This window comes from Varroa jacobsoni, unplaced genomic scaffold (assembly GCF_002532875.2).
Source record: "Varroa jacobsoni isolate VJ856 unplaced genomic scaffold, vjacob_1.0 scaffold_617, whole genome shotgun sequence".
NCBI lineage: Eukaryota > Metazoa > Arthropoda > Arachnida > Mesostigmata > Varroidae > Varroa > Varroa jacobsoni.
This window is the reverse complement of record NW_019213519.1, coordinates 262,121-271,634: the sequence shown is the minus strand read 5'-3', so window position 1 is coordinate 271,634 and position 9,514 is coordinate 262,121. Positions and strand designations below refer to the sequence as shown.

The 9,514-nt window shown below is 40.7% G+C and overlaps 1 pseudogene; it reads right to left on the bottom strand.

Moving 5' to 3' along the window:
- Positions 1 to 7,011: 7,011 nt before the first annotated feature.
- On the bottom strand, positions 7,012 to 7,407 carry LOC111261941 (actin-related protein 2 pseudogene; annotated as a pseudogene).
- Positions 7,408 to 9,514: the final 2,107 nt, after the last annotated feature.

The window sequence follows — 9,514 nt, the reverse complement described above, 5'->3', positions numbered from 1 at the left end:
TTGTACAGAATTAAAACTCGTCAACGATTTATTTTGACTTGGATGATTTTTTGCTAAAAAGAAGGGATTGGGTGAGAATCTTGGTTCTGGTAACCAACACATTGACAATAAAGTAACGCTCTTTTGCAAGCAAAGCATTTTGGATATACAATAGATTTTTATAATAAGCGTTTGCATCATTATTGAAGGTGTTTGTTGTGTTATTCTGTATGGACGTTACGACGCACTCGTCGCTTTGGGGTCTTTAACATTAGGCGTTCAGGACCAACGTTTAAATGCCTGAGCCTAGGTGAGTTTTGCGGTACATTGATTCCACAGCCTGTTCGTTTTCGACAGCATCCAAAGTTGGAGTGCCCGCCCCTGTTAAAGTTGGGCCGTGTGCTGCTTTGTTTTTTTTTTTAGAAATTCCCTTCCAGTCATTTCGAAAAATACGCGCGAACAGGAACTACTTGCATACTATGTAGGATATAATCATAGTTCTAGTTGAACTGTATTCGTCGTACACACGACGTTTATTAGAAAAAATAATTCGCATACGGTAGTTACGAAAAATACAAGTGAAAATAGACCTCGCGTTGTGCCGGAACAATTCATTGTATAATCCAGGCTGATAGCGAGTGTAGCCCGTTTGAGCTCAGATGGACGGAAAAGTGTTTTTTTTAGTCTGTTTCATTCATTGACCTAGGTTCGGCCCTGTTCAATAGGTGAGCCGCTAACGGGATATCGATCGAAAAGATCTTTTGCTATCCTCACGCCTACTCCCTACTTTAGCCCCAATCTAGTTTCCTGCATACGCACTCTTTGCCTGTAGGTCAGATCGATCAGCATGTCCGCTCTCACCCCGAACAGACCACGGGCTTTTTGATTTGTATCATCACCTATAGCCCACTCGAATCGGCATTCAAGCCGAACCGTTCACTGTAAACCTTGGCGGCCATAAATTCATCTGTGTGCCTTCGCGATTGTGATAGCAGCATTGACCAACTCGTACATCAACAACAGCTCGTACAAATATTCATTTCGGCTGCCTATTTAGCGCGTAATGCTTGGCACAACTTCACGACATTATAGTCGTTTGTCGTTAACTATATGGCTCTTGTCTAAGAATATTATTCTGTCACCGCTCCGATGGTAAGTTGCCAAAGGGATTATCAACTATATGTCAGACTACTTTGTTGTTACAGATCAATTAGGTAGTCTTCACATGCATCGTGCTCACCTTTGTCGTTATCCCATATAGGTTTTTTTTTCAATAAAATACATTTACGTTCAATGTTTGCTTAGTTGTACAAGCAATCGATTATAAAACGATGGTGTTTTAACACTCCGCCCTGAAGAAAAGCCTGAATTGTACAAGGAGGAGACATAACTTCGTTTAACGAACAGCTGTAGTAATTCCAAGTCGAGAGGCTGAAACAAGAAGTCGAGATAAAAAGGCAGTTTATTACATTGCTTGCCTATCTTTTAATGCGTTTGCTTTTTATAAATTAATTTATATATATTTTGTTTACCCAAAGGGCTAGACGGTGGGATACAAGTTGACAGGATGATAACTGGACGTTGGAAGCGGACTATTCATCGGAGCCCCCTGAGACACTTAAACCGGTTTTTTCGATGATAACGGGCAAAATTGTCATCGGGGTAGTTAGAAAACAAAGCTCGTCGAAAAAAAAAATATTGCTTGGGTCACAATATTATATAGGATGATTAACTATAATATTAACTCTCTCTCTCTACCGTTCTATTTCGAATTACTAGCGCACAAAAAAAGGCGTTTCTACCGCTTTTTTACGACGCCATCTGATGAAAAATATTAGGCAATTCAGAAGTGTGCCTGCCATACGTAAAAAAAATCTAACTTTCTTCTTCTCTTCATTACTACTCTGGTGTTCCAGTGCAAATTCATTCAAATAAAATTTAGTTTTTCAGATCTTTTCAAGTTAGCGGTGCCGCCCCAGTGTCACTTACCCACGAAGCGCGCACGCACAGCTCAATGACCTCGAAGAAAGCAATAATTGCTTTTGGAATATTTTAGAACAATACTTTATCTCACTCGAAAGAAAAAAAAATAACTTATACATCGTCAGGCCGTTATGAATTTTGTACGCTTGATTACGTTAATTCGCATAGAGTCTTCGCACAGTAATTTTGTCCACTCTCTATATTTGCAGATCCTACATTCATTAGAATTTATAGAAAATAAGTTGCAATACATTTATATAGTCCGTCGCCATCTTTACACGCACGTTAAGCTTCAGATCCGAAACGGTTCTTCCCTATTTTATACTGTAGTAGAGTTCCTAAAGAAATATAACTTTTGGCCACAAATTATTTTTGGCTGTTTTTTTGACTGACGAATGAATTCGACAGCGGCCTATAATATTTTTTCATGACTAAGCTAAAAGTATCGAAGAAAATCGATAGCTACTTCGATGGCTAAGACAGTATGTGGCTAATCTAAACGTATTTCGTATTGCATAACTGATCTACACTGCGACTATGTCCTCTAGACCTTCTTTTTTTTTGTAAATCTTTTACTATAGGTTGTTTATTGTCGCTTATCATTTTCCGGAAATAAAGTTTTCAGATCGGTATTGTGTAGACTAAGCATTGCTTCAAACGCCTGGCACTTTAGCATCACACAAAGTGTGGGCCGCCTCTCTCGAACGTGGGCCGTTTGTTTTGCCTTTAAGGACACCACTATGACAAGGACATAACATTTACGATCACTTGTTTTTTTCTTGGACGCACCAATTGAGTGTAAAAAGTATAGCTCGAAAATTCAAGCAGCATCTATTGGAATAAAATTTGATGCTGTACCGGGTGTTGTTAAGTCGAAGAATGGATAAAAACTTCCTGGCCGTACCCTGCGTTGAATTGCATAATGCGTCTATCGTCTCTTTTACGTGTCAGAAAAAAACATGCCTAGATGCCAATTTATGTATAGTGCATACATATTTTTTTGATGTGAGTAAATAAATGATGATTTTTACGTATGTGCTGCTCAATTATACACAATATAGAGGAAAGGAATTGATAATAACATCGTATTATATTATTATGTTACACGTTATTATATGACATTGACAATGAGCACTCGATTATTTCAATATAATTAGTACATAAGAAATATACTACTTTCAGATTATTCGATAATGACCGTAGATAGAGCTTTTCATAATGAATCGAAAATTCTCTGTTTTCTTTAATTCGTCCTAAGTGATCCGTCGGTACTCCCAATTCTATTGCTATTCAAAGTTAAAGCTCTATTGATCCACAGGCGCATCGAGAAGCAGAAATAAGCTATGGGCCTCCTACAGTTTCATATGGGTAGGTGGTTCTCATCAACTTCAGCCTTATCCAGCTAACTTCTTTTCAGTATATATAATCAAGCTTTAAATTTATACTGCCGGTAAGAAGCACACCATCGCACCTGTGAACTGACAATAAGAGTCTAATCTCGTCACATTACTTAATGAAATTAATCAAGACACTTCAATGCAAGGTTATATATCTATCTGAGTCAATTTAACATTATCAAAATACTCAAAGCGTTGTACCCGCCCTCCCTTAGTGGGACTTTACCTTTTTTTCTACTTTTTTAGAGTACGTCTTGATAGAATCGATGAATAGCGTTCAATGGGAGCCCAAATCTTACTGTTTGGATATTCAGTAGTTGCGCACTAACTTGCATGAGAAAGCATGAGAAATCTGTGTGTTACCTACTAACTGCGATCGTTGGGAATAACCCCTATAAGGCCCAGAAAGTTTAAAATCTAGAGCTGAACAGGGTACTGTCTGCGTCCTTCCTACCCTAGAATCCGCATGGGATCCTTTAACCTGTCGTTGTCTTTCACAATTCAACTCCACTTCTTTTTCGCACGACGACGCCGCCAAAAAAGCTCGAGCTAGGAACCCATAACTTCTCTTATTTTGACCACGCTTTTCATGATTTGTTTGGCCGTTGCGGTGTGGGCCCTGTGATGCGTAAGCCCGTAGTCTTCTCTATGCACGCATAGCCATCTAGGTTTGGCTAGTTTTCATCATATATACCTGAACCTGGCCGTGGTCTATCAAGACTTGGGTTTCGTGATAGTTGATTTGTTTCTTTTGGCCAGTCAGACCATGTGGCGATACTCGGAATTAGGGTGAGTATCGATGTCCCTGGCCAAGCTTAGCATGCATCCTGAACGTATGGTTTTTGCCACTTCTGCAATACAGCATTGTGACAACCTGCTTCTGTTCTACAGGCTATTCTCGTAAATAATGTTCGCTAGCGAGGATAACCTTCTTGCCATTCTGCTCCAGAGCGTGCTCGAAATCTCTTATTTCTCGACTAGTAGAATCTCAATACCATTGACGACGCCTCGTCTGTATTGATCTAAGTAGTCTCAGCGCCATGTGGGCGATGCCATTTGCGTTCAACAGTCGAAGTACTCGGTGACATGTGTGGCTCACTAAGCAGGCAGAGGTGAATATCTAGCGTCTGGACCGCTGGGTTGAGCATGTCGTGCGCCCCTCAATAGCAGCCTAAATTGACCTGTGAGATCTTAAGCATCCAGTTTGCGTGTCCTACCACTCCTCAGCGTGATAAACTTTCGCTCAGCATGAATCGGGACCTTCTCTAGGTTCATCTGTACCTTTTACCATTTCGCCTTTTTTTCGGCTGTTTTGCTTCACACGGCTACATTTTCTGCTGATGTCTCTTGGAGGGAAAGAAAGGCTTGTATCCGACTGTTAAACATTGCCGCCATATGGCCCACAGGGCTTTATCGAAGACAGCTTAGTATCCGACAACAATCATTTCACCTCAGAAGCGCCTGGCTGACTTCGAGGGGGTTGTTTATCTGCCAAGGTGGCCTGCTAGTACTGTCAAGCGGGTTATTTTCGAAATACTGCAAACATATCGTTGTGAAACCGAGCGCACAGTTTGATCCCTGTACTTTTTCTCCTATGTATATATAAAGCCATTAATTAGAATATGTAAATAATGTTGCTGCAAGTGACTGTTATGATTTGCGGTAGCTGTAATTATAATATTTACATTTTACATTATTTACAAATACATTTTACGCGAAATTAATTATTATACATATGTTATTTATTTATTTGCTCCACGGCTAACACTACACCTACTTTTCCATGTGAAAATGTTATGTGTTTTTCATCTGGGTTTTCTAGAACTAAGATCAACAAGCTGGTATCCGTATGTACATTAAAAACGCACTTTAAATACATATAGAGATTATAGTCAGAATGTTTCTTCAGCTAGCAGAAATTGTTATGCTAACACGCTATTTTCTCCCATATTTTAGCGCTACCAGATTCGTACCAGATTTGGTTGAAGCGCATGACCGTCGTTATATCTAGATAATAAAATTCTATAAACAAAAAAAAAAAAAACATGTGTGCTTAATATGAGTAATTGTGCACAAGATAAATTTATATACGCTTGACTTGCTTCTACTTAAACGTCGTCCGTTACTGAGCCGTGTGTTGAATCTTGCTTGTTTATCCTTGTAATTTATGTATCCTCGATGCTCCAGGCATTGAGGAGTGCGATGCTTCATTTCGGTCAACCGACGATGCATCAGTGATCCGTGCTACCGATACTTCGTCGATAGTGTTCACGAGCTTCACGAACGCTTATTAATTATGTTGGGCTTTGCTGTAACAAGAAATAGGTCTAAGGGTGTATGTAGATGGAGCTAACACCAGAAAGTTAGGCAACTGATGCATCGAGTTTGAAACCTCAGATTTCAGCACCTGGAGCAGCTGAACGCAAGTGATAACAATATAGACTTTTTTTTTTCTAATCTTTATCAATTTAATCTTACGTGTAGCCGCCGGGCATGTATCATTGTTCTAGATTCAGAGTAGAATTTAAGAAAAAAATTAAGAATTAATGGGTAATGGTCTCGGCATGATCAAACCCAACCGTCAGTTATATCATTCAAATGCTCCTGACGTAACAACGTGTGTTATTCTTATAAAGGCAGATCTTGGATATACAGGGAGCCGTTTTTATCCTTCGGACAAGCCAATTGCATATGTTTGTTTTCAATAAAGCAATAATAGGCTGGCAAACGTTGAACATCTGCGACTAGCAGAGAGGACTCACAATAATATGTACACTATCCACCAGCCTCATAACAGAAGTTTATATTTGGCGCATACATATTATTGCTAAAACATTTCGGCCATATTGCTAAGGTGACCTCCCAAATGTTCGCGATGGGGGCAAACATTCTATCGTCAATGTCCAGCTGATTATCGCACTATTTCAGTTCTTTCTCGGGGTTCGCACGTTCCATTTGTTCTATGCTACGGATGACCTATCCCAAAAAACTTCCGAAATTATCAAGCTTCACCTCGTACGAGGACCTAGGAACCAAAAACAGAAAATGTTCTGTTTTTGGTTCCTAGGGAAACCTATGATATGGGTGGGCCAATGCTTGAAGAAGGGTCCTAGTTTCTATAGAAGCTCGAGCAAACTTAAACATGCTGTTTATTTAACACATTCTATTGAAAATTTAGAGGAATTATAAAACCTGTAACTGTCCATGATTAAAGCTATGTTTTTTTGCTTCGAAATAACAAAACAGAATGGATATTTCCATTAACATTGATCATATTTTAGTTGAAGGCATCCTGCGGGTTGACAAAGCTGGGTCAATATTAGCTTTGAACTTGCTTTTCCACCTCCGTTGTGAATTAACGCAACGGAGATCTCCAGATCAAAAGGTTTGCGAGGTAACAGAATTAACAAAAAGCATTGAAGGTTTGGGTCATCAGAAGATCACATATCGACGAGTCACATTATAGCTGTATATATTCACAAGTAATCTTTACGCTACAGCAATGATAGCATAGACATTGAAAAAGTCGCGTTATTTGGACGTCTAGAAGTCTCTGAAGATGCTCCTATTGGACATATTCGAATTGGCCGAAAAGTCTTGACGTTATGTCAATAGAAATTTCGGCATAATGAACATTTTCATTGGAAGTCGTCTAACCCTTTTCTTCGTAATCATGTCGTAGGATCCAAAACACAGCGCGGTCCTTCGCATCGTAGGCCAACATTGAGCCACCAATGAACGCAGCATGCATCCGACATGGTTGATCTTTAACGTAGATGTTGTTACTGGCTAATCTGTTGGTGTTGCCTTTGAGCACGCGTTTGAGGTAAAGCGCTTTTATTTCTGCTTCGAGACGGGACTGCAGACCAGGAAGCGTTGTGGTCCTACACGATAGCACAATGTTCTTGTACATCTCTGGCCGCATGTACAGGCCCAGCGACTGAATCGTGTGGAGCACAGTCTCAGAGATGCCTGTTTTCTCCATACCGAGCAAACGAAGCTGACATAGAACTTCAGGAGCTTCGTAGCGCTCTGCGTCAAATTTCATCTGCCGGCCATTAGGTGAAGTATAGGTTTCACGGGTGAGCCAACAGTACCCCGTTGTGTTGACACAGCCTCTCCTTTATTAACTGAACGATCTCGAAGTCAGCCGACTCGTTAAACTCATAACCTTTTAACAACAATAGTTTTAAGTATGGGGTGATGTCTCTGCCGGTAACATCAAGTACGTGGCAGTCTACATGCGCCGATTGCAGGACAAACGCTCGTCACACCGTCCCCACAGTCGACCACTATGCCGGTATCCGTATGAAGTACGCGTATGAAGGACACTTAGAGCAGCAATATGCGTTTAAATTAATCCATACTGTGATTTTAACCATCTGTTTTCCAAGGATGCTGATGGGGGCTCTGTCAGGAGAGTTTTGCACTTTTCTGGCTTGATATCCATCCTCTGTGGGCCAAACGTGTAGTCCCAAAGCTTTGTCATATCGTCCCAGTTACACACCGCATCCCTTTCTATTGGGTAGTGCACGTCAGCGTCCAGCGATAGCGTGCCGTCTCGTCTCCAACTGTCACTTTTTGAACTTCTATATAATCAGGTGCCGATCTCGTCGCAGCTTCGACCGAGCCGTCGGGTTAAGGAACCTAAACGCTGGGTCACTCGAATCAGCATATTCACACTTGATAAAGCCTGTTCCGTTAACACAAACGATTACTCTCTGATCTTGTAAATTCGTAACTCGAGAGTCGATTTTTTATGCACTGAGACTAGAAAGCCCCGGTGTTATTGGTAGCAGTTGTTTGTCTAAGCAACTGCTATTCGACCGAATATTAATATATAGATTCCCACTGGCTCGCGACTCAGGCATTTTGATCACTTCCGATCCAATCGCAGCGTACGAAAGAAAACTGTGCATATTGTCATGACAGCTGGAGTTAATCAGCAGAACTTGAACTCAAAGATCAGACGATTCAAGTTTAACATCCCTTAGTCATTGTTGAACACAAAAGGTACAGAAAAAGGTAATACTTAGTTAGGGTAAGCTAGAGAAGAAATTCGCTGTAATGCATCCGCCCATTGCCATGTGATGATGTGGATAGCAGTTGAACGGCTAAAATGCCACCTGTCTCCCTTCACGCTCATAAGGTTTAACAAGAAGTAGCTTTCCTGCCCATAGAAATCTTGGTATCGTCCAATCCATCCCGCCTGTCAAGGTACTCTGTGAGATGTACGACTGTACCGGGCCTGATAGTAAACCCGTCGTTCTATGCCGACACTTTTGTATTGGAAGTGTTGCTAGCAACGTTTAACAATAGACAGGTGCTGACGTGCGTCACGATGTTCTATTTAGGCACTTGGTGAAACAGCATTATCAAAGTCTACTGAAAACGGTGTCCAGGTCATTGAGCTGCAAACGAAGTTTCACAAAATGGACCTTCATTTATTTCCAGATCTTCATCATATAGTTATGTAGATGGCGTAAAATGAATATTATTCAAACGAAATGCACTCGCGTAGCACAACTTTTATGCAAACAATCGGGCATCAAAGGGATATTGCCTCTGACGCTATTGAAGTATACCTGTACATATAAATATGTATATATATTGTCGGATCAATTTGAATGATGCCTTTCAGCACACGTTAGAAATGTTCTTCATTACTTTTGAGAAGTTTTCCCACCGCTTTGATGGCTTGTAAAGAGACATACCCTATTAGTTGGCGTCCCCATATGTAATTTCTCTGTTTATGGCTTCCCGAAGTAAATGAATCGTGGCATGTACTTGGCCACCAGTTGGCTTTTTAGGGCATAAAAACTCCTTAACCCCACTGACCTAGGAATAAGCAATGTTAAGTAGTCGTTTGTTCAATTCGGGACACAATTGAGGTGTGGTGGTGAGCTCTGGCATTGTCATCAACTACCTGCTTCCGACTGTCGTGCTAACGGTCCATGAATTTCCAAAGGGGTTGATGCAGAAGCTTCTCAGATTGACTACAAGCAGGAAATCTGGTTGGCAGCCGCAAAAAGGTAAGCTAAAATATACCTAGCTCGCGTAGAAAATTTTAATTACTATACGCGGGAAATTGCTTTTGGCATGTTCATGGCTGTTCATTTATATCAAATAAAGAAATGGTCAAAGCGCCTTACGTC